This window comes from Panthera tigris, chromosome B2, assembly GCF_018350195.1.
Source record: "Panthera tigris isolate Pti1 chromosome B2, P.tigris_Pti1_mat1.1, whole genome shotgun sequence".
Taxonomy (NCBI): Eukaryota; Metazoa; Chordata; class Mammalia; order Carnivora; family Felidae; genus Panthera; species Panthera tigris.
Genome location: NC_056664.1, coordinates 96,156,260 through 96,179,836, shown reverse-complemented (window position 1 = coordinate 96,179,836; position 23,577 = coordinate 96,156,260). Strand labels below are relative to the sequence as shown.

The 23,577-nt window shown below is 36.6% G+C and overlaps 1 protein-coding gene across 3 annotated transcripts in view; it reads left to right on the top strand.

Moving 5' to 3' along the window:
• The window catches only part of PDSS2 (decaprenyl diphosphate synthase subunit 2), a 258,700-nt gene that overhangs the window by 19,654 nt on the left and 215,469 nt on the right, over positions 1 to 23,577 (top strand). The gene's annotated exons all lie outside the window — the stretch shown is intronic.

The following is a 23,577-nucleotide window of genomic DNA, read 5'->3' as shown; positions in this document are numbered from 1 at the left end:
ATATATTAGCTTCCAGATATTGCAGATTAATAATTTGAGAACAAATTGTGATCAACAGGTGTACAACTTCTGCAAAAAATGTAGAATTTGTTATTCCATAATATGTTCCTCTATCAAAAACAGCTGTCTCCAAATAGTGCTTTGTACTGTTGGAAAATTCATTACAAATGCAGGAAGCAATTCCTGTTTCATATGATTGTGATTTGTAAAAATAATTTAGGTGTAAGCTATCCACAAATCTTTTTTTTTTCTTTTTTTTTTTGTAGCAGTCCTATCTTAAATCCTCATATTTTGGCATTACACATGAGTGTCATGAGTTTAAATTCTGGAACATCCAAGCAGAAATATAAGAAAGGGCTCATTTAGGCTGGAATGGCAAACATTCTAATTGGGAGGGTCCTCATTTTGATTTCTGCTCTCCTGCCCACCCCCTTAACCAAAAACCAAAAGAAAACATCTGGAGTCATTTAGGCAGTATAAATATTCTTAAAAGAATGGACCCCTAATCATAAAGCCTTTCTGGCACTGAAAGATTTGTTTGGATAGATAGAGTTCACATGATGGGTAAAAATATTTTTGAATTCATAAAGACTCCCACAGGTCATGAGTGGAGAGTTTGGGAGTATGGCAGACTGAGACTGATGGAGTTCATAATAGGTTTTAAGAGGAAAATAATCCATTAGTGCACAGGGGATACTCTCTCATCTTTTCCCTTAGAAAGGTAGCTGATTTCCTGTTAAATGATGGTTGTTTCACTTAGGAGGCAATGTGCTGAAGGTATAAATTTAGTTTTATTCTCTTTTCACAGTTTAAACAAGTTTTCTTACAGGGAAACAAAGAGAAAACAATGCCCTTCAAAGCCTATGTCTTCAGCCTCTGCTTTGTAGTTCTTTCCCTGTAAGACATAAAGTAGGGAGGAGGAATAATAGCAAAGCCTTGAAAACACACACACATACACACACACACACGTATCAATTAAGGAAGGGAATTGAAAGGTATAGCTGTGTTGCAATTAGTCAACCAATATTTATTGACCATCAACTGTGTATTAAAACACAGTGACAGATAATTGAGGTAAAAAGGGTTTCTATACTCCAAGGACATAGAGTATTCTTGAGGAAACTAGATGTAAACATACGAAGTTACAGTGGTAATGTAAGATAAAAATAATTTAATCGTATTTGTCAGTAATTGCCAAATGGGAGATTTAGTTAAGTGTTTCAGGAGTTCAGGTCAGAGATAGACTACTCTGAGTGAAGGGCTTTGTGGAAGAATTTTGAGCAGCTGCTTGAAGAATCGGTAGAATTTTGGATTGATGGAAAATAGGAAGAAGATATTTCTGCCCTTCCTTTTCACTGGAATACCATATGGGGAATTCAGGAAGAGCAGAGTTAGGATCATGTTAATTTTGGGACAAAATTAGCAGTTAACCATGTTGGAGAACTTTTAACTTAATGAACCTGAAAAAACCTCTTGATGATTTCACCATCTTTGTAAGTTCCCTTAATTCAGGCCTATAAAACAGAAACAAAACGTTTTTAAAGCTCTGGAAGGCATAGAGAAAGTGATGCCATCCAGGATATTCACTGTGAAAGAAGCAGTGTTGTATTATTAAATTTGGACATTTTAAGCAGTTTGAGGAAAAGAACACACACAAAGAGTCATGTGTCTCTACTTCAGAAACCTTGACTTCCAACTGCTCAGAAAGCTCTGGTAACTACAGAGCATCAAATAAGCTTTCAGAGATTCTGATCTTCATACAAATTACCAATATAAAGAGGAAGAGATTTTTTATATGCCTTCTTTCTCTCTTATCCTCAAAACTAGAGTGATTGTATTTTTCTCAAGACCAAGTTAAGGAAGATAATATTATCATTCTTGTCATTGTATTGTCTTTTCTCTTTTTCCTGTCCCTCTTTCCTTTATTGTAGAGTACACTTGTTGAGTACATTTTAATAAATTATCTATTTAAAAATATCTAAATCCGTACTCATGGCTATTTATAGGTAGATATGATAGAAATGTAGAGATTATCAAATTTATGGTGAATGGGCATACACAGTCCTTGGGTTGCATGGATTGTTTTTTCAAGCAAATCTGGTCAAGTTTTGTTTTCAGACTAGAAATGAACAATATCTTTTCAGGAACCTGGAGGAATCAGAGAGAAAAAGCAAATGTTGCTATATCAGAGAGAGTAGTTTTATTTTTTCCTGGGAGACTAAATCATCAAGTGGGTTTTATTGTATATAAAAATCTCTAGTTGAAAAGAGCCTTCTTTGGTGTGTGTTACTTGATTTTAAAAATTTAATCTCGTTTTTACATAAAACATGTCCCTGTTAGCACAGAAATTCATTTAAAAAATTTTTTTAACGTTTATTTATTTTTGAGACAGAGAGAGACAGAGCATGTACGGGGGAGGGTCAGAGAGAGGGAGACACAGAATCCGAAACAGGCTCCAGGCTCTGAGCTGTCAGCACAGAGCCCGATGCGGGGCTCGAACTCACGGACCGCAAGATCATGACCTGAGCCGAAGTCGGATGCTTAACCGACTGAGCCACCCAGGCGCCCCAGAAATTCATTTTAAAAGTACCCATAATCTTACCACTCAGAGATAGCTAGTATTACTATTTGGATGTACAGCCTTCAAGACTATAAAAGTGAAGGGGCACCTGGGTGGCTCAGTCGGTTAAGCGTCTGACTCTTGATTTCAGCTCTCACGGTTCTTGAGTTCAAGCCTCACATCGGGTTCTGCGCTGACAGTGTGGACCCTGCTTAGGATTCTCTCTCTTCCCTCTTTCTCTGCCCCTCTCCTGCTCTCTCTCTCTCTCTCTCTCTCAAAAAAATAAACTAATAAATATTTTTTTTAAAGACTATAAAAGTGAGTTTGCCCATGTGTGTATTTTTGTTTATGTAGCAGTATATAGAGAATTGCTTTTAAATTTTTAACAACTACATGGTATTCCATTGTGTGGATATACCATAATATGATTCATTATTCTGTTTGGTTGGATGTTTGTCCTCCTAAATTTGATGTGATGTCTTTCCCTAGCCCTAGGTCCCACAGATGTTCTCCTATATTTTCTTCTAAAAGTTTTATAGTTTCATGTTATTTATTTATTTATTTATTTAATTTTAAAACTAGAATTTTTTTTTTTTTGTGCTCAGAGTACTTTATTTTTTTTTCAATATATGAAATTTATTGTCAAATTGGTTTCCATACAACACCCAGTGCTCATCCCAAAAGGTGTCATGTTTTTTATTTAAATCCACGATTGATTTTGCATTGATTTTGTGCATATAGCATATTTTAAGTCAAGGTTCTTATTTTCTTTTTCCTGTCTGTGAATGTCTAGTTATTCCAGCACAATTTGTTGAAAAGACTACCCTTCCTCCATTGAACTGCTGTTGCACCTCTGTCAAAGTTCACTTGGTGTATTTGTATTGATCCATTTCTGGATTCTCTATTTCACTGATCTATACCTTTCTCTTCTGCCAATACCGCACTGTCTTGATTTCAATGGCTATGTAGTAGGACTTAACATCAGATAAAGTGGCTCCTCCTACTTTATTCTTCTTTTGCATGATTATTTTAGAATAAACTGGTTTGTATCTGTCATAGTTGTTGTGGTGGTGGCAGCAGAACCATGTACCTCTTCTGCACCCCAACTGAGCACAGGGTGGGAGAAAGGATTTTTTTTAGGGAATAGGAAATAGTTCCTAATGTTAAACACCATTTCTGCACCCCAGCTGAGCACAGGGTGGGAGAAAGGATTTTTTAGGGAATAGGAAATAGTTCCTAATGTTAAGCAGAAACATGACATCATTAAACATTATTTTTGTAGAAAATATTCCTTTCGTGATATCAGTAAGACTATTGTAGTGTTTAAAGTGGCACTATCCTGTTTGAAAGCAAAGGAGTAGATGGCTAAGTACTCAAGGACCCTTCTGTTGTTGTTTTCATTTTATCCACTGTTGTCAGGGACTTGGGTTTAGGTTTCTACAGCAACCACAGTCTGGACTACATAATTCCAACACATAGTGTGCATGTGGTGTTAACTCTGATGCCTTATACACTACATGTGGCAGAGTTGCAGTTGCTATGGAGATCAATCTTTGGACACACTTGGTTGATAACGATGTCTCTCATATGTGGATTTTGCTGCTAAAAGAATATGAAGTGGTGCTATTAGTTGACCGAGAGACGTAGAAGACTTTATCAATAATTTCTCTATAGCTGAGAACCTCACATTTGAAAACTTTAAGTTAGACATTTGCTCACAAACATACTAAAGTGTCTGTGTGTGTGTTTGTGTTTAATAACATATGGCTTGCTTGATACCTGGAAGTGGAGGGAAAATATGACATCAGAGAACACATTGTCAGAGGAATTTGATAGACTCCTCTTGGCCAGTCAATCTCATTTAAACAGTATACTGTAAAAAAAAAATTCAAAGACTAAATAACTTACATTATTTTAGTGGGCTTATAATAAAGTCAGTTGTCAGTAAAAAAGGGAAGGAAGCAATTCTTCTTGTGAACTATTCTCATTTGAATATGGGGCCTTGGGTAACAGCTAGGAAGAACCTTTTTCTTGGAGCACTTTACCTCTGAAGAGTCCTTTGAACTCCAGAAATGAGAAACAATTGAGGAAGAGGAAGTGATTTTTTTTTTCCTTTGATAGTGTTACTTAAACTAGAATACAGGTTCTAGACCTAAGAGAGACTGTTGCTGAGTGTCCTCATTTGCAGAATTCTTGAAAGAAATGTAGTTGTAGGCTGATAAACATCTTTGCTTTGGGTTAGAGAAACTTGTCAGCCAGGAGTTGATATACCAGAGTAGTAGTTCTCAACCCCGGCTGCACATTAGCATGTGGGGCTTTAACACAGTACTGATGTTTGAGCCTAACAAAAGCTAAATCAGAATCTCTGGGAATGATGAAAAACTGTGGCGTTGGTATTCTTTTTTTCTTCTTCTTCTTCTTGAAAACTGAATACTTGATACTAATATGCAACCAGGATTGAGAACCTCTGCAACAGAGTAAGTTTTCATCTAGAATCTTACATTTTAGCTGAATTTGTATATTAGAATGCATTAAGAAAAGTAATGTGAACATTGCAGAGAGTTTAGAAAGGTCAGTCTTACCATCTATGTTAGTTTCCTGTTGCTGTTTTAACAAATTACCACAGACTTACTGGCTTTAAACAACACAAGTTTATTATCTTACTTTCCTGGAGATCAGAAGTCCTAAATGGGTCTTAGGGGGCTGAAATCAGGATGTCAACAGAGCTGAATTCCTTCTGGATACTCAAGAGAGAATCCATTCCTTGCCTTTTGCTACTTCTAGAGGCTGCCCACCTTTTTTGAAAGGCTTGTGGCCACATCACTCCAACCTCTCTGCCTCTGTTGTCACATATCCTTTTCTGACTCTGACCCTCCTGACTCCCTTATGAGGATCCTTGTGATTATATTGAGCCCATCCAGGTAATCCAGGATAATCCCCTGATCTCACGATCATTAACTTAATCACATCAGTAACGTCCCTTTGCCAAGTAAAGTAACATTCACAGCTTCCAGGGATTAGGACCTGGACATCTTTTGGGACAGGAGGGCATTTATTAGGCCTACCATACGAGCTTAACACAAAGATCGTCACTTTGGTCTTTTCCTTACTAGTCTTTAATGTGCATATTTTTATTAGAATGTGATCACCTTGCATATACAGTTTTTATTCTTTCCTGCTTAGTCCTCATAACCATCATTTTGAATAGCTGCATAATAGTCCATCCATGATTATGCCATATTTTACATTGTCTTCACCCTGTTGTTGGATTTTTATGTTATTTCAGACTCCTATTGATAGATCAAGTGTGATAAGTGTTTTTATTTATTAGATAGATCCCATGATGTGGGTGGAAGTACTTAAATATTATAAACCTTTTTATAGTGTTTAACTCAAACTCCACAGTTGTATTTTTGAAGAGTTCTAATTGATTTGCAACACTATCAGCAATGTAAGAGAACAGTATGGGTGCCTTTATATCTTTGCCAATATTGGTCATTATCATTAGAAAAAGACTTTTTACTAAAAAGATAGGTGAAAAAGTGTTATCCTGATTTAAATTTAATCTACTTGCAAATTTTCCCCATGTTTCTGTTTATTTCTCTTTGCATGTTTTGTTCATTTATTTCTTATAGTATGATTTATTTATTAATCTTTAAGATATCTTTTGTAAGTGATGAATCATAAATTCTGCTCCTGAAACCAACATCATACTGCATGTTAACTAACTAGAATTTAAATAAAGATTTGAAACCAACAGAAAAATCTGTAAGACAACTTTATATGGTGGAACTACTGACTTACATGCTACAAATCTTTTTTATTATTTTTTTAATTAAAAAAAATTTTTTTTAATGTTTATTTTTGACAGAGAGAGACAGAGCATGAGCGGGGGAGGGGCAGAGAGAGAGGGAGACACAGAATCCGAAGCAGGCTCCAGGCTCTGAGCTGTTGGCACAGAGCCCGACGTGGGGCTCGAACTCACAGACCCTGAGATCATGACCTGAGCTGAAGTCGGATGCTCAACCGACTGAGCCACCCAGGTGCCCCGCTACACATCTTTTTTAAAACACACATTTAAAAATTTTAAATTGTTCTGATCTGTTTTTCCCTTTGTGATTCTTTTATTTTGCTATGTTTACGTTTTCACCTGACAAAGGTTTGTGGTATTCAGTTGTTTTCTTACTTATTTCATGATTTAGTCACTGCCCTTAGCAAATTGCTAGCAAGCTAAGAGGTTCAGGGACTTAACGAGTCCAGACTTACCATATGACTTACGGTACCATGCAAGTACCAAATTAATTTGATTCTGTTTGTATAATTTATCAAAATTAGGAACAAATTTTTAAAAGGACTGGAGAAGAAATCTAGCAATTGTAGTACAGTCCTTAGATGTTTATTGCCCTTTGCTAGAAGGTTTATTCACCATGCTGTCATGTTGTGTGTTCATGCAGATAATTGAGAATTATAGTAAGCTATCCTAGTCTATGATAAACAGACAGAATGCATTTTAATTACATTCTAATTTATTATCTAGTGAAAGTACCTTGCTAACAAATCAACCCAGATATGACTTATTGGATAGCCTTTGCACTTAGAGGAATAATCAGTCTGTAATCATAAACAACATGAACCGTTCATCTTCTAGATTGCTATTATATTTATTACGCTCAAATGCCTGCACTGGGCTTCTTTTCTGTTTGCCTCCCGTTTCGTGGCTTATATGCCCCTACCCTGTCTGCTGTAAGTTGGTGGCATCCTGTGCTTACCAATTCTTTCTCTTGAAATATGTGTTAGGTTCATGCCTGGGAACAGAGTTCTGTTACTTTACCATAGGAGTAAAATGCATTTTTCTCCAGTTACAGTAAATAGAATAAACTGTCACCGTAACGTACTAATATGTGATTTATTTCCTGCTACCCCGATAAGAACTAGCACAATTCTAATTCTATAAAGAAAGAGTTTGCCCCACAGAATAGCCACCAAATCCTTTAATATCCTGTATTACTTCCCCCTGGTTCCAAAATGGAGGTATGCAAATTAAGATGAAACAACAGCTAGCCCCTGTTATTTTCTTTGGAGACAACCTTGCGCAGAGATTCTTATCTGGGCATGGGTTTTCTGGTGCAGTACTGTCTTTAATTCTACTACTTAAGAATGAACATCCTCTGGCACTGTTTCCACAGAATAATTTAGAAGTTTGTAGCAGTAGCTGTTAACAGTAGATGATAATAATTCCTATCTGAGAGTATCCCCTTTTTTATGAATAAGGATCTTACACCTAGAAGACCCCTCACTAGTGCTTTTAGTATAATGCTCACAACCAATGTGTCCATAATTGTACAGCTGATAAGTGGTAGAAGGGACCTGGAATTTCTGCATTTCAGGGCTGTGATTTTTTGTTTCCATTCTTGGACCAAATTTGAATTAAAAAGGAAGGTAAAAAGATTTTACTTACCCTCTTTTTCCACATTGGGAATTTGTTTTGGCATGCAAATCAACTTAGGGGGCTTGGAAGTTCTTTATGTTCTGAAGATTTCTGCAGAAAATATAATTAAAAAAATTTTTTTTACCTGGAAATTGCTTAATCACTTCCATTTGAGAGTTTTAGTTTTATTTGGCTTCAATATGAGTGGTAAAATCACCTTTCTTCTTTACTTTTTGTTTAAGTATTCTCTCTGAGCCAGGTGATGTTTAAGGTCTACTCTTAAGATTCTGTGATTATGTCCCTTAAATGTCTTGCTTTTTTTCCCTGTATGTTCTCCACCCTCACACAGACCCAGGTTTCTGGAGTTTCCCATAGGATATTCTCCTTAGGGCCTGTTCAACCCCACTTTGGATCTGACCAAGGCATTGTTACTATTTTATGGGGTCCTCTGTTCCTGGAACCCTCTTGCTTGTCTCCTCAAAGCTAGATTCTGTGTGCTGTCTTGTCTGAATATTAGGAGGGAATTAGTAATAATTTTTACTCTTTTCTACCAGGGAAGCCTTAGATGCTTCTGTTGGAACTAACCCAAAAGAGACCATATTTAGTGTTTTGAGATCAGATTGAGGGGAGGGAGAGAGTGGGATCTTGACAAGGTGCAGAAGGAAGTATGTAGTTCTGAGCAGCCAGGGGCTTGTTTTGTGCATCCTATTCAGGCCGCTACCTATTTCATGTGGTTCTCCGGCTGTGCTTGAGAATATTAGCAGGGCTCACTCCAAGCCAAATCCTTCTCTGAAGCTGTGGCCTAGTTTGTTTTAGAGAAAATTTACTTCATGTTTGCCATCCTCTTCACTCTGTAGCAGTTACTATATGAATTATTCAAGAACCCCTTTTTTTTTTTTTTTAATTTTTTTTTTTCCAACGTTTTTTTTTTATTTTAGTTTTGGGACAGAGAGAGACAGAGCATGAACGGGGGAGGGGCAGAGAGAGAGGGAGACACAGAATCGGAAACAGGCTCCAGGCTCCGAGCCATCAGCCCAGAGCCTGACGCGGGGCTCGAACTCACGGACCGCGAGATCGTGACCTGGCTGAAGTCGGACGCTTAACCGACTGCGCCACCCAGGCGCCCCAAGAACCCCTTTTTATGACTATGTTTGAACTCCATTTTAGGAATAATAACTATGCAGTTATATTCTGAATTTCATGGCGTTTTGACTTTCAGCAAGACCCTTTTAGGATCAAATCAGAGCAAAATAGTTGCTTATATTTGACCATACTGGAATGTAAGTCCCACTTTGGCTTCCAGCCTATAAGTTATGAAATACTCCCCCAAATAGATCTTACCAAGATCACTAATGACCCCCATATCACTAAATCTAATGAATTTCTTTTAGTGCCTGTTCTATTTGTATTGTTGACAGTTTCTTTTTTGTTGAAAAGTGCTTTTTACTTGATTTTCTTCTTTTTGGCCATTCCTTCCCTGCCTCCATGGCAGGCTTCACCAGCTGATTAAATGTTGCCGTGCCATACTATTACTCTGTTCTGTCCCCAGTTTATTCCTTCTGTTTCTTTCAGTTACCAGAAACAATTTGCATCAGTCTAACCTCACCCACCTGGCCTCCTTCTAGTCTTCCCTTCCCCCCATATTCCCAAAGAACATAAAAGTGGATGTGATCATACTGAAAAACATGCCCTATTCTTGAATAGGAGGTCTCAGCATCATAAAGTGCTGATTTTCCCGTACTTAGTTTGTAAACTAAAGTGATCTCAATGAAAATACTAGAGAAACTAATTATAAGATGCATATTGGACCCTGAAAAACCTTGAAAAAGAAGAACAATGAGGAGGGACTAGCTCTTCCAGATGTTAAAATATGCCATAAATTCTTAATTAAAGCAATGTCGTACTGGTGCATGAATTGACAGACTAATAGAGTAGAATTGAAAATTCAGAAATAGACTAGAAAATATAGCAACTTAGGATACGTATGGTAAAAACAGTATCTTATATCAGTGGAAGGATGGATTCTAATAAATGGTATTGTTATAACTGTAGCCATCTAGAAAGAGATTGTGAAGTCCCTACTTAATGTTGTGCACTTGGATAAACTCGAGATTGGTCAGAGACCTAAACATAAAACATGAAACCATGGGAGAATTTAATGATAACGTTAGAGTTATAAAGCCTTTCTAAAATTCTGACTCAAAACCACAAAGTCAAAAGATTGGTTAATTTGTCTTTTTATTATTTATTTTTAAAGATTAAAAAAAATTTTTTTTGTTTATTTATTTTGAGAGAGAGAAGTGAGTGTATGTGAGGGAGGGACAGAGAGAGAATCCATGGGGCTCCATCTCATGAGCTGCAAGATTATGACCTGAGCCAAAGTCAAGAGTTGGATGCTTAACCGAGCCACCAGGCACCCCCTTATTTTTAAAGATTTTATTTTTAAGTACTCTCTACACCCAGCGTGGGGCTTGAACTCACAACCCTGAGATCAAGAGTTGCATGTTTTACCAGCTGAGCCAGCCAGGTGCCCCTAATTTTCCTGTTAAAGATCAGTATGGCCAAAATTCACCATAAGCAAAGTCAGAAGAAAAATACAAGATTCATTGCAATCTCTATCAAAATTCCAATAGGATTTTTATAGAAATTTAAAAACAATCCTAAAATTTGTATGGAACCACCAAAGACTCCAAATAGCTAAGCAGTCTTAAGAAGAACAAAGCTAGGGGCACCTGGGTGGCTGAGTCAATTGAGCATCCGACTCTTGATTTTAGCTTAGGTCATGATCTCATTCATGGTTCGTGAGTTTGAGCCCTATATCAGGCTTGCTGCTGTCACTGTGGAGCATGCTTTGGATCCTCTGTCTCCCTCCCTCTTTGTGCCTCCCCTGCTCATGCTCTCTCTCTCAAAAATAAAAATAAACATTAAAAGAAGAAGAACAAAGCTAGAGGCATCACCATTCCTGATTTCAAACTACATTTCAGAATTACTGTAATCAAAACAGTGTGGTAGAAATAGACATTGATCAGTGGAACAGAATAGAGAGCCCAGAAATAAACCCATGCATACATGGTCAATTAATTTACAACAAAGGAGCCAAGAATATACAATGGGGAAAGGATAGTCTCTTTAATAAATGGTGCTGGGAAAAATGAACAGTCATCTTACACCATTACACAAAAATTAACTCAAAATAAAGGCTTGAACATAAAACCTGAAACCATAAAACTCCTAGAAGAAAACATAGGAGAAGCTTAGTTCTTGACATTGGTCTTAGCATTAGTTTTTTTGCATTTGACACCAAAAGCAAAGGCAACAAAAACAATAAATAAACAAGTGGGACTACATCAAACTAAAAAGCTTTTGTACAACAAAGGAAACTATCAACACAATGAAAAGGGAATGGGAGAAAATATTTGCAAAATCATGTATCTGATAAGGGATTGATATTTAAAATGTATAAAGAAATTACACAACTCAATAGAAAAAAATATGATTTAAAAATGGATAGAGGACCTGATGAGACATTCTTCCAAGGAAGACATACAAGTGGCCATCAGGTACATGAAAAGGTGCTCCACATTACTAATCATCAGGGAAAAGTAAATCAAAACCACAAAAAGATATCTCATACCTGTTAGAATAGCTATTATAAAAAATACAGAAAATAACAAGTGTTGGTCAGGATGTGGAGAAAATGGAATCCTTGTGCACTGTTGGAAATGTAAATTTGTGTATCCCACTATGGAAAACAATATAGAGGTTTCTTAGAAGATTAAAAATATAACTACCATATGATTCAGCAATTCCACTGCTGGGTATTTATCTCAAGTAAATGAAATCGCTATCTCAGAAAGATATCCGTACCCTCATGTTTGTTGCGGCATTATTTACAATAGCCAAGACATGGAAACAACCTAAGTGCCCATCAAAGGATGAATGGGCAAAGAATATGTGGTGTATAGATAACGGAATATTATTCAGCCATAAAAAAGGAATCCTATTTGTGATGATATGAGTGGACCTTGAGGGCATTATGCTAAGTGAAATATGACTGTGAAAGACAAATCCTGTGTAATCTCATTTATATATGGAATCTAAAATACAAAAACCAAAAAACCAAAGCCAAAACCAAACCAGCTCATGGGAACAAAGAACAGATGGGTGGTTTCCAGAGAGGTAGGGGGTGGGCAGAGTGGATGAAGGTAGTCCAAATGTATGTACTTCTAATTATAAAATAATTAAGTTCTAGGAATGTAGTATATAGCATGATGACATGTTAACAATACTGTATATTTGAAAGTTGCTAAGAGAGTAGATCTTCAAAGCTCCCATCAAAGAAAAACTAATTGTAACAGTGTGTGGTAATGAATGTTAACTAGTCTCATTGTGGTAATTATTTTGCAATATACACATATATCAAATTGTTAATTTGATATAAAACTAATACAATGTTTTATGTTAGTTATCTCAAAACTTTTTAATAAAGAGAAATAGAAATTGAAAAAAAATTGCCACTAATATTACAGTCATATATATGTATTAGGAGCTCATAGGGGCATCTGGATGGCTTAGTCGGTTAAACAACTGACTCTTGGTCTCAGCTCAGGTCATGATCTCATGGTTTGTGAGTTCTAGCTCCACATCATGCTCCGTGCCATCAGTGTAGAGCCTGCTTAGGATTCTTTCTCTTTCCCTCTTTCTCTGGCCTCCCTCCCTTGTACTTTCTCTCTTGTACTCTCTCTCTCTCTCAAGATAAATAAACTTAAAAAAAAATTTTTTTTAAGAGTTCATAGAAACATAATAGAAAAATGGGCTAAGGACATGAACAGATAGTATAGATGGCTCTTAAACATATGGAAGAATGCTCAAACTTACCTAAAAAAGAGAAATGCAAATTAAAATGTCAATAAAATACAGTTTCTTACCTAACACATTGGTAAAAATCCAAGTTTGTTAAATCAATCAGTTGTCCAGGCATTTTCATACATTTTCATAGGAGTGCACAATTTAGCAATGTTTTCCAAATTACAAATGCATTTATCCTATAACCCAGCAATCCTACTTATGAGGTTGTAATAGCAAAATCCAATAGTAGCTGTTGGGCTTTTTCTTCTCATCCACAGGGGACTGGTTAAATAAATCATAGTACATCCTAACAGTGGAATGCTGCTATGAGTTGCAAAAAAGAAATGGATATATTAGGGGCACCTGAGTGGCTCTGTTGGTTGAGCTTCTGACTTCGGCTCAGGTCATGATCTTGCAGTTTGTGGGTTTGAGCCCCATGTCGGGCTCTGTGCTGACAGCTCAGAGCCTGGGGCCTGTTTCAGATTCTGTGTCCCCCTGCTCTCTCCACCCCACTCCTGCTTGTGCTCTGTCTCTCAAAAATGAATAAACATTTTTTAAAAAAGATTTTTTTAAAGAAATGAATATATTAAACAAAAAACTCAAGGTACAGAACAATATGTATAGCCTACTGTCTTTTGTGTAAGAAAGGAGGGAAGAGTGTGTGTGTGTGTGTGTGTGTGTACTGATATCAGGATGTACGCAACACATAAGAAAGACTAAGACTGATTACCTATGGGGGTGGAGAAGGGTAAATAGTGTGACAGGTTGGGAGTGTCAGTATACCTTTTTATTTTATATTCTTTTGATTTAAAAATACAAATCTGATCATCCTCTCGCCCCGTCGTAACTTTAGCAGTTTCTGTTGCTCTGAGGATTGAAACTTCTAATGTGAATAGCAAGGCCCTAGATAGCTTGTTTCTTCAGCCTTACCACACAGCATGCTTCCCCTTGTTCTCTCTGCTTTGGCCACTTTGACTTTTTTTTTCCTATCTCAAATTCATTGTTTCCTTCTCTTACAAGGCCTTTACTCATGCTATTCCTCTAGCTGGGAGACTTTACCTAGTTAAAATGTGTTTATCATTTGATCTTGACAGTATGTTACTTCTGCAGAGAAGTCTCCTTGACAAAGGTCAAGTTTTCCATTCATTAGTAGCACCTTGTTCATCTCCTTTCTAATTCTGGTTATAAATGCAGTTGTGCATTCTTTGTTAGGATTGTTTCTAGTCTTTCCCACTAGAAAGTAAGCCTCTTGAGAGCAGGGACCATGTCCACTTTGTTTGGAGATAAAAGTACCTATTTCCTAGGGTAGTGAGCATTAAATAATATGATACATATTATGTGCTTAGCATGATAGCATATAAACATATGATGCTAAGTAGATCCTGCTATGTATTGTCTTGTTTTTATAGAAGGAAATGATAACTGTTTGTGAATTAGCTGGATAAAATTTAAGGAAGAATTCTGACTCTCCTTGGCAAGAGAAAGGGTTACCTTCGGAAAAGAGTAACTAGTCTGTGAAAAGAGAAAGAAAATAGCTTTTATTCTTCTACTATTCTTAGTTACTGTATCTAAGACAAACTGCAAGAAAGCAGCTTTTTTGCCAAAATATTTTTTCATCTTTTCAGTTCAGTTCGGTTCTTTTTTTTTTTTTTAATCAAATAGCTGGCAGTTTTAATTAGAAAAATACAAAATAGAATTTTTCAATTGGAGGGGTGCCTGGATGGCTCAGTCAGTTAAGCGTCCAACTCTTGATTTTGGCTCAGGTCATGATCTCATGGTTTGTGGGATTGAGCCCCACGTTGGGCTCTGCTCTGACAGAGCAGAGACTGCTTGGGATTCTTTGTCTTCCTGTCTCTCTGCCCTTCCCCTGCTCACTCTCTCGCATGCACACTTTCTCTCTCAAAATAAATAAACTAAAAAAAAAATGAAATTTTCAGTTGGAATCTGGGAATTAATATATACAATTGCAGTTCTATATTTGTTGTATTAACCAAACTTGTAAAATTCAGGTAGAATACAAGACAGTGAGAGCCAAGATGATACAATAGACATTTCACATTATGGCAAAGGGAACAGCTTATTGTCGATCACTAGGGTCATATTCTCTATCATGTGATTTGTAGGGTGGCTTTGAAGAGTTTAAAAATTATATTGTAGCTCCTTCATATTTTCTTCCAGTGTTCTCCAATTGTCACGGCCTCATCTCAGTTCTTCACATTTTTGAAAGCTGGTAGATTATTATTATTATTATAATTATTATTTTTACTAATTTTATTTTATTTTATTTAATGCTTATTTATTTTGAGAGTGGGGTAGGGGCAGAGAGAGAGAGGGAGAGAGAGAGAATCCCAAGCAGGCCCCGCACGGTCTCCACAGAGCCCAGCGCGGAGCTTGAACTTACAAAGCGTGAGATCATGACCTGAGCTGAAATCAAGAGTCAGAAGCTTAACCGAGTGAGCCACCCAAGGCTGGTAGATTATTTTAACATATACTTTAAATGCCAGGTTTTTACTTTTCATATATTAAGCATTAAGAAAATTGCCTTTTTGAAATCCAAATTAAAACCACAGTGAGATATCACCTTACACTGTCATAATAACTAGAATCAGATAAGAAATGACAAATGTTGGTGAGGTTATGAAAAAAAAGGAACCCTTGTGCATTTGTTGGTGGAAATGCAAATTGGTGCAGCCACTATGGAAAACAGTATGGAGGTTCCTCAAAAAAGTTAAAAATAGAAATACCATACCCAGTAATTCCACTAGTGGTTATCTTTTGAAAACACTAATTTGAAGAGGTAAAGGCAGCCCTGTGTTACTGCAGTATTATTTACAGTAGCCAAGATATGGAAGCAACCCAAGTGTCGATAGATGATAGATGAATGGATAAAGAAGATATGGTATATATTTACATTAGAATATTACTCAGCCATGAAACAGAATGAGATCTTGTGATTTACAACAACATGGATGGACCTAGAGGATATTGTGCTGAGTGAAATAAGTCAAACAGAAAAAGACAAATACCATATGATTTTACTGATATGTGGAATTTAAGAAACAAAACAAGACCAAAACGAACAAACAAAAACCCAGACCTCTTAAATATAAACAAACTGGTGGTTGCCAGAGGAGAGGTGAGTGGGAAGATGGGTGAAGTAGATAAAGGGGATTAAGAAGTACAAACTTCCAGTTACAAAATAAATAAGTCACAGAGATGAAAAATACAGCATAGCAAATCTGGTCAGTAATGTTTGATGACAGATGATGATTCCACGTATTGTGGTGAACGCTGAGCAATGTATAGAATTGTTGTCTCATAATATTGCACACCTGAAACTAATATAACATTGTATGTTAATTGTACTTTAAAAAAATAAATGAAAATTATTGAAATACAATTTATACACGATAAACACATTACAAGTAAATAAATCAAGTGGTTTATGCTTCTATAAAAATGTTGCCTTTTTGTTTTATTCTTTTGGTTTCTTTATTTTATATTTCTTGAATGCTGCCTGCTGCCTTGCTGTTAGGGAATTATAGTCCTTAGATCCAAACTGAGATACACATAACTAGGAAGTATTGTTTCTCCCTTTGTTTTCCTTCATGGCTTGGAGAAGAATGTGCATGGAGGCCCAAAGCAGAAAGTGGATGGTCTGTAGGCTACTTGGGGATCTCAGATCTGTTTTGCTCAGCTTGTAGAGTAAGTTGAAAAATCAATTTCCAGCCTTTTTTAAAATCCAGAAGGCATAGCAACAGTGGACGAGCATTATCATGTGGCATCAACTCGCTGGTGTGGCAGATGCACTTCGGGCTGCCGTAGCTGCTTCTGACTTCCCCTGTTATCCGAGATTTGTCCCTCTTCATTAATTTATATTCCTTGCCTGGCTTCTGGATTCTTCAGGCATTTAAGATTGTGATCCCAGGTGTGTGTGGGGGGGGGGGGTGGGGGGGGGTGGGGAGAACACTATATGGTTAAGGGTAATGGAGGCTAAAAATCCGTGGTCTGCTGAGCTAATTCAGGTATACAGTCCCAGTGCCATCCTGATCAAAGGAGTCTTTGGTCTTCTCTCCTGGCAAATGAGATTTTTTAAATGGCAGTGGATGTCTTATAGAAATCAGTATAAGACAGTTAAGTAACTGTTTAATAAGAAGTGCAGTACCACCCAATCAGGGCTGGTTTTACTGTTTTCTGGAGCTTCCTATAATTCTCTAAGTTTGTTGAAATATGTTACCTGTTGATGAAGGTGTTTGACTTTATTTTTTTTCAAGAAGAGTTTTTATTTTATTTTATTTTTTTTGATTTATTTATTTATTTATTTTTTTTAACGTTTATTTATTTTTGAGACAGAGAGAGACAGAGCATGAACGGGGGAGGGTCAGAGAGAGAGGGAGACACAGAATCCGAAACAGGCTCCAGGCTCCGAGCAGTCAGCACAGAGCCCGACGCAGGGCTCGAACTCACATACCGTGAGATCGTGACCTGAGCCGAAGTCGGACGCCCAACCAACTGAGCCACCCAGGCGCCCCTCAAGAAGAGTTTTTAAAGGGAAAATAACCTGTAACTAATAAGTTGACAAGTTGATTAATGGCAGAGAAAACTAAAAATTCCTCATACCTCCAAAACTGTAAATTTTTTCTATGTTTTTTATTGTGGTAAAATATACAGAATATAAGACTCATAACTATTTTTATGTGTACAATTCACTGACATTCAGTATGTTACAATACTGTGCAACCATCCCCACTGTCCATTTCCAGAACTTTTTCATCATCTCAAATAGAAAATCTGTGATCATTAAATAAGAACTCCTCATTCCCCCCCACCTTGCCCCAGACTTGGTAATGTTTGTTCTGCTTCCTGTCTTTATGAGTTTGCCTATAGATACCTCATGTAAGTGGATTTGTACAGTGTTTGTCCTTTTGGCTTACTTAGCATAACGTTTTCAAGGTTCATCCATGTTGTAGCGTGTCTCAGAATTTCATTCTATTTTATGGCTGAGTGAATACTCCATATAGTACAGCTATACCATATTTTGTTGATTCATTTATCTGTTGATGGACCAAAACTCTAATCTTTTGGCTGCACTGTACACAGCTAAATAGGAGGATAGATTCTTTTCAGTTCATCATCCACACTGGCTTCTTGGTATTCCTCCTTTCTAATCTCCCCTGAAGCCTTGCACATCAGCATGTCTTTCAGTTATTGTGTACCCAAAGCAATTCTGCCTCATTTAGCCACTAGTGAATCTGTTTATGTATATGCCTGCCTTATCCTACCCCACTTTCTTGCTTTACTCTAGGAGTATAGTGATTTCTAACTTGGTTCTATTTGACTTTTGGTTCTTTTCTTGTGAATCAGACTTTCACGCAACTCCCTAGATATCTGGAATGCTTATTAACTTTCTGGTCTCAGCTGTGTGATTCACTAACTGATTTTAAGCTATACTGTTCTTAATTGTGAAATGAAGAGTTTGGAGTGGATATCTCAGATTTGTTCTAACTTTCATATTCTATCATTCAAAACATGATACTTGCTATCAGCGTTGGGGCAAAAGCAAAAATTGATGGAAATCCCTTACGTGGATTTCCTTACGTGAGTTTAGGAGTAATTGGGTCTAAAAGCAGTAAGAAAGCAGTATCTTTTTTTGAGCATTTTGCAAGACCAACTGATAAGACTTGGAAACAATTTCAGTACATTTTATAACTCTTTAATACAGCCACAGAAGTTACTAACTTTTATTACTTTTGTTTGGGACTGGACAGGATACCTGACTTGTTATAACTCACTATATTAGGGAAGAGGTGGGAGAGTCCGGGGCAGATCCTGATAAATTGATAAAGCTAGTGAATTTTTTGGTAAATTTTCAAAACAAATCAGATAACTTTGGGAATCATTATAGTGTTGTCAACTTTTTAGTTTACCAAGAAAAAATATTTTTAAAAATCTATTATCTATTATCACTATTTCCTAAAAGGAAAAACATTCTAACAGTAAAATGTAGGAATTATATCAGAATTAAGGATGGGTTTTAATAGAACAGCACATTATATTACTATTTTTCTGTGCATTATTATAAACTTGGTTGTGAATCATTGTCTAGGGAGTACTGGCATACGTACAAATGTTTTTGAAATTTAGAGGAAAGGGAAATCGTAATTGCCTAGATTGAAGAGGTATGGAAAGGATGAAGGAAGAGATAGTGCCGGTAAAAGGGCAAGTTTGGGAAAAGAAGTTTTCAGGGACCGAAGAAGGTGCATTGGTTTTAGATGTGATGAATATCCAGGTTGAAGTTAAGCAAGCAGTTAAACAAGTTAGACCTAGAGATAAGGACTTAGACATTTCCACCTTGAGATGACAAAGCAATCTTGAAAATGGGCTGTTTCTTGGGGGGAGGGGCGGGAATATAGTTGATAAGGCAAAGAGTAGCTTGTTAGAAGTTACAGGGGTAGACTTTATTAATCATTTTGAGAGAGGGGCAGAGAGAGAGAGGGAGAGAATTTTCAGCAGGTTCTCCCAGCATGGAGCATGATTCAGGGCTCGATCTCATGACTCTGAGATCATGACCTGGGCCAAAATCAAGAGTCAGACTCTTAGCCAACTGAGCCACCCAGGCGTCCCTACAGGCATGGACTTTAAAACCAAACTGCCTGAATTTGAATCCTGGTTCCGCTAGTTATGAGCTGTATAACTTTAGTGAGGATGTCTTATTATGTTGTCTTAAGAATTAAATGAGTTCTAAGCATTTTAATAATGCTTGGCACATATTAAATGATACATGTATAAGTGTTAGCTATTGTTATTTGGTAGTGGACTTAAGGATGTCTGGGTAGTATGTAGTAAGTAGTGGCAGGACACAGCTCCTTTGTAGGAAATGGATAAATTCCAAAAATCTTACTTTGAAAGTTCTAAGAGAGCTGTGTAAGCAAAGAGGAAGAGATAAACTCAGACTTTAGAGAGGCAAGAGCCCTTCTTCTGTGAACTGAGATGGCCAGCTGTTTTTTTCCTGAGAGCAGTTGCCAAGTATAGGCATGTTCCTAGGATTAGGTTGGTCCAGGCAGAGGGAGTCCACAGGGAAAAAGAGAAATCAGAAGAGCTTTTAACAGTTGTGTGGGCTGGTTTGACAGATGGAAATCTAGGCCAGCCCAAAATGCACAGCCTGTTGTTCCCCCACAAGACACTTGCTAAGTGTCGGGGCAGTGTAGGCAGCTGGGGGTTAGCCTGGAAAAATGGAGTAAAATCTCTTGCAGTCTCATGGTGCTTAGACTTGTGAGGTTCTCAGACTTCTTCATTTTAGGATCCCTTTTCAATCAACCTTATTGAAGACCCCAAGGAGATTTTGTTTGGGGTTATATCAGTTGATGTTTACTGTATTAGAAATTTGGAAATTAAGAAAATTTTGAAATATTTAATAAAGTAATAAACTCACTACCTGTTAACATTAATAAGCAATTAAAAAATAATTACATTTTTCCAAAACAAAAATAAATTATTGAGAAGAGTAAACTATTTCATATTTTTGTAAATCTCTGGCTTAATAGCAGACAGCTGAATTTTCATATCTGCTTATGCCTTCCATTGTTGCAAAGTGTTGTTTTGGTTGAAGTAAAAGAAGAAAATCTGGCCTTATACAGATAAGTAGTTGGAAAAGGCAGGAGTAATTTAATAGCTTTTTCAGATAATTGTGAATATTCTTCTTTGATCCTATGCCAAAATTTGACAGGTGGTAGTTTCTTAAAGGTTAGTTGCAATGTGGAATCCAAAACCTTATCAGTGAACTTTTGTACTTAATACATTAAAATCTGTTCTGTCTTGTTTTTGAATGGATCTTTTACTCACCCATAATTTTGAATCAAAAATGAGTCATTTGGAAACATTGGTTCACTGAGGTATGGAAATGTTTTAAATGTTGACATGTTTCATTATAAAATATGTTGAAAATTCACCACTGATCTCATTAGAAAAGTTGTAAGTATTGGAAAGTTGTCAAGGTTGTGGTAGCTGATACAAGTTTTCCCCAACTCTAATTTTTGCCTAAAAGTTCGAATTTTATTGTTGGCAGCAAATGCTGTTATTTTTATCCCTTAAAGTAACGGCCTCACTGCATTCATTTTTGAGAAAACACCTGCTGAATAGCTAAGTCAAAAGACCATAATTTGTCTATTGGTTGTTCTTTCAAGGAAAAATGGTGTTTTGTGAAAAAACAAAACAAAACAACTAACTTGGTTTATGATTCAAAGAATCAGATGACTGCTTTTTCTTGAGACAACTACCATATTTTGGTATGCAACAGAATGCTCTATGTTTGCTTTCCAATTTGTAACTTGGATTATAAAAAAGATGAATCCTCAAGGTTAAAGAATTAATAAAATTAACTACTACTGTTACCTCAAGGATGTTTTTAAGTAATACTGGTATTTCTCTTAGTGTGAGTGCATGGCACTGAAGAATATAAATTGTATGGTTGGTGTCTGTTGCCTTGATTTGTGCTAAGGCTGCAGCAGTTTTACCCACTATTGCTTTTCCACCACTGGTGTCAATGTCAACACAGTGAGAAAAGCAGATAATATCCTATTATTATAATGACCCCCCCCTTCCACCCCCCAAACTTTCAGTGACCTCTGGCGGTCCACACACTATATTTTGAGAACCACTAATCTAGAAGAAGGGTCTTGCAACAAATACCTGACAGTTTCACCCTTAGACGTTTGAAAATAGAGGTGAGTGGGGTCTAGCTAAATATATTCCAGTACTGACCCAGCTTAATTCTTTTTGCCTAACAGAGGGAAGGGCAAAACCTCTGTGGAAAATAATATTAACTGTAGTCTCTACAGTTATTTTGTATGTAGTGTTTGACATACAATAAAATATTATGAGAAAGGACTTTTGCTTGCTACCAGGAGAGAATAGCTGGATCTCTCTTGACAAGAATTGCCTTGTCTCTATAAACAACCAGAAAACTGGACAAGATACTTGAAACAATTCTCTTCCCATATTGGACAACAGGCAACACAGTAATGTGTGTTCCCAAAAGAAGGAAAGTAAAAGATGTGAACTGTACAAACGTTTTGGCTTTCCGCTTAGACCCAATTTGCAGATGACGGTGCAGGGAAGGGAAACCCAGATAGAACCCTGTGGTATTGTTGAATGGTGTGAGACAAAAGATGAGAGTTTAGAGAAGTCATGGTGGCTAGACTTTATATGCAATATACCATAAAGGAAGGAGTTATGCAGAGAAAACTCTAAAAGTCCGTGTAGGAGCCCCTTTCAGTCCTGTACGCAGGTAGGATGAAACTTCTGGGAAAAAAGGTATTGAGCTGCAAGCTAGATGATTCTCAACTTACACAGAACTAGACATTGTTTGAGTTTCCATCTTCAGAGTGAAAAAGAGCTCATTGAATACAAGGGGTATTTAGGGGATACTTCACAAGGGTCATACCTTTGTAGTAGGATTAAAGTCACTCTAGAAAGAATAAAAGCTATTTCTAGACCCATCCTAAACATAAACCTCATGTGGATCAAATTGGTTCAATTATGTAATTTAACTGCCCCCTAGAACAAAGTCCAACCTGCTTACAAGGAACACAACAAAATCTAACACTTAACAAAATAAAACCGGCAATATTTGGCATACAATAAAGGAACTACTCAGCATGTGAAGAAGTGGGAGAAGATAACTTACAACTGAAATAAAAATGGACCCAATAATGGCAGAAATGATGGAATTAGCAGACAGTGTGGAAGCAGTTACAATGAATGTGTTCAATATGTTCAAGTAACTAAAGGAAAACATGAACACACATTGTAGAGAAATGAAAGATGTAAAGAACCAAATGGAGCTTACAGACATGAAATATAAAATATATAAAATGAATTTTTCCTGATGGAATTACAGACAAGTTAGATACTGCAGAAGGAAAGATCAGTGATGTTGAAAAACAACTATCTAGATGGCACATAGAAAAAAGACTGAAAAAATTCACAGAGCTTCATTAATATTTAAGGCCAATATAAACTGGTTTAAAATAGGAGTAATCGGACTACCAGAAAGTGGGGACAGGAAAAATATTTGAAGAAATAACGTCCCCAAATTTCCAAATTTGTTGGAAAGTATCAAAGAAGTTCAACAACCCCCAAGTAGGATAATCATCAAAGAAATCACACCAGGATATATCATAATCAAATTGCTAAAAAGGTGATAAAGAGGAAATCTTAAATTCAGGTAGGAAAATAGTGGGCAATATTAAGTACAAAGGACAAAAGACAATTAGTCTGATAGTCTTCTATCAGAAAGTATAAAAAGCAGAAAATAATAGAATGACATCTTCAAAGTATTGAAGGGGGGAAAAGATTACTATACCCACTGAAAACATCTTTCATTAAGGGAGGTGAAATACTTTTTCAGACAAATTACAGCTGAGAGAACTCATCACTAGCAGACCACTGCTACAAAAAAAGAAATGTTAAACAGGATTTTTCAGGCAGAAGGAAAATGATACCTGATGGAAACTTTGAGCCATACAAAAGAATGAAGAGCTCTGGAATGCTAACTGTGTGAGTGAATATAATGGAATTCTTTTTTCCCATTTATAATTTTAAAAATAACCACTTAAACAAAAATAATAGCAATATATTGTGGGGTTTATAATACAGGAAGAAGTAAAATGTATGAAAACAGAAGAAAGGATGGGGGATAATGGAAGTATATTGTTGAAAAGTTATCATGCGTGAAAGGGGT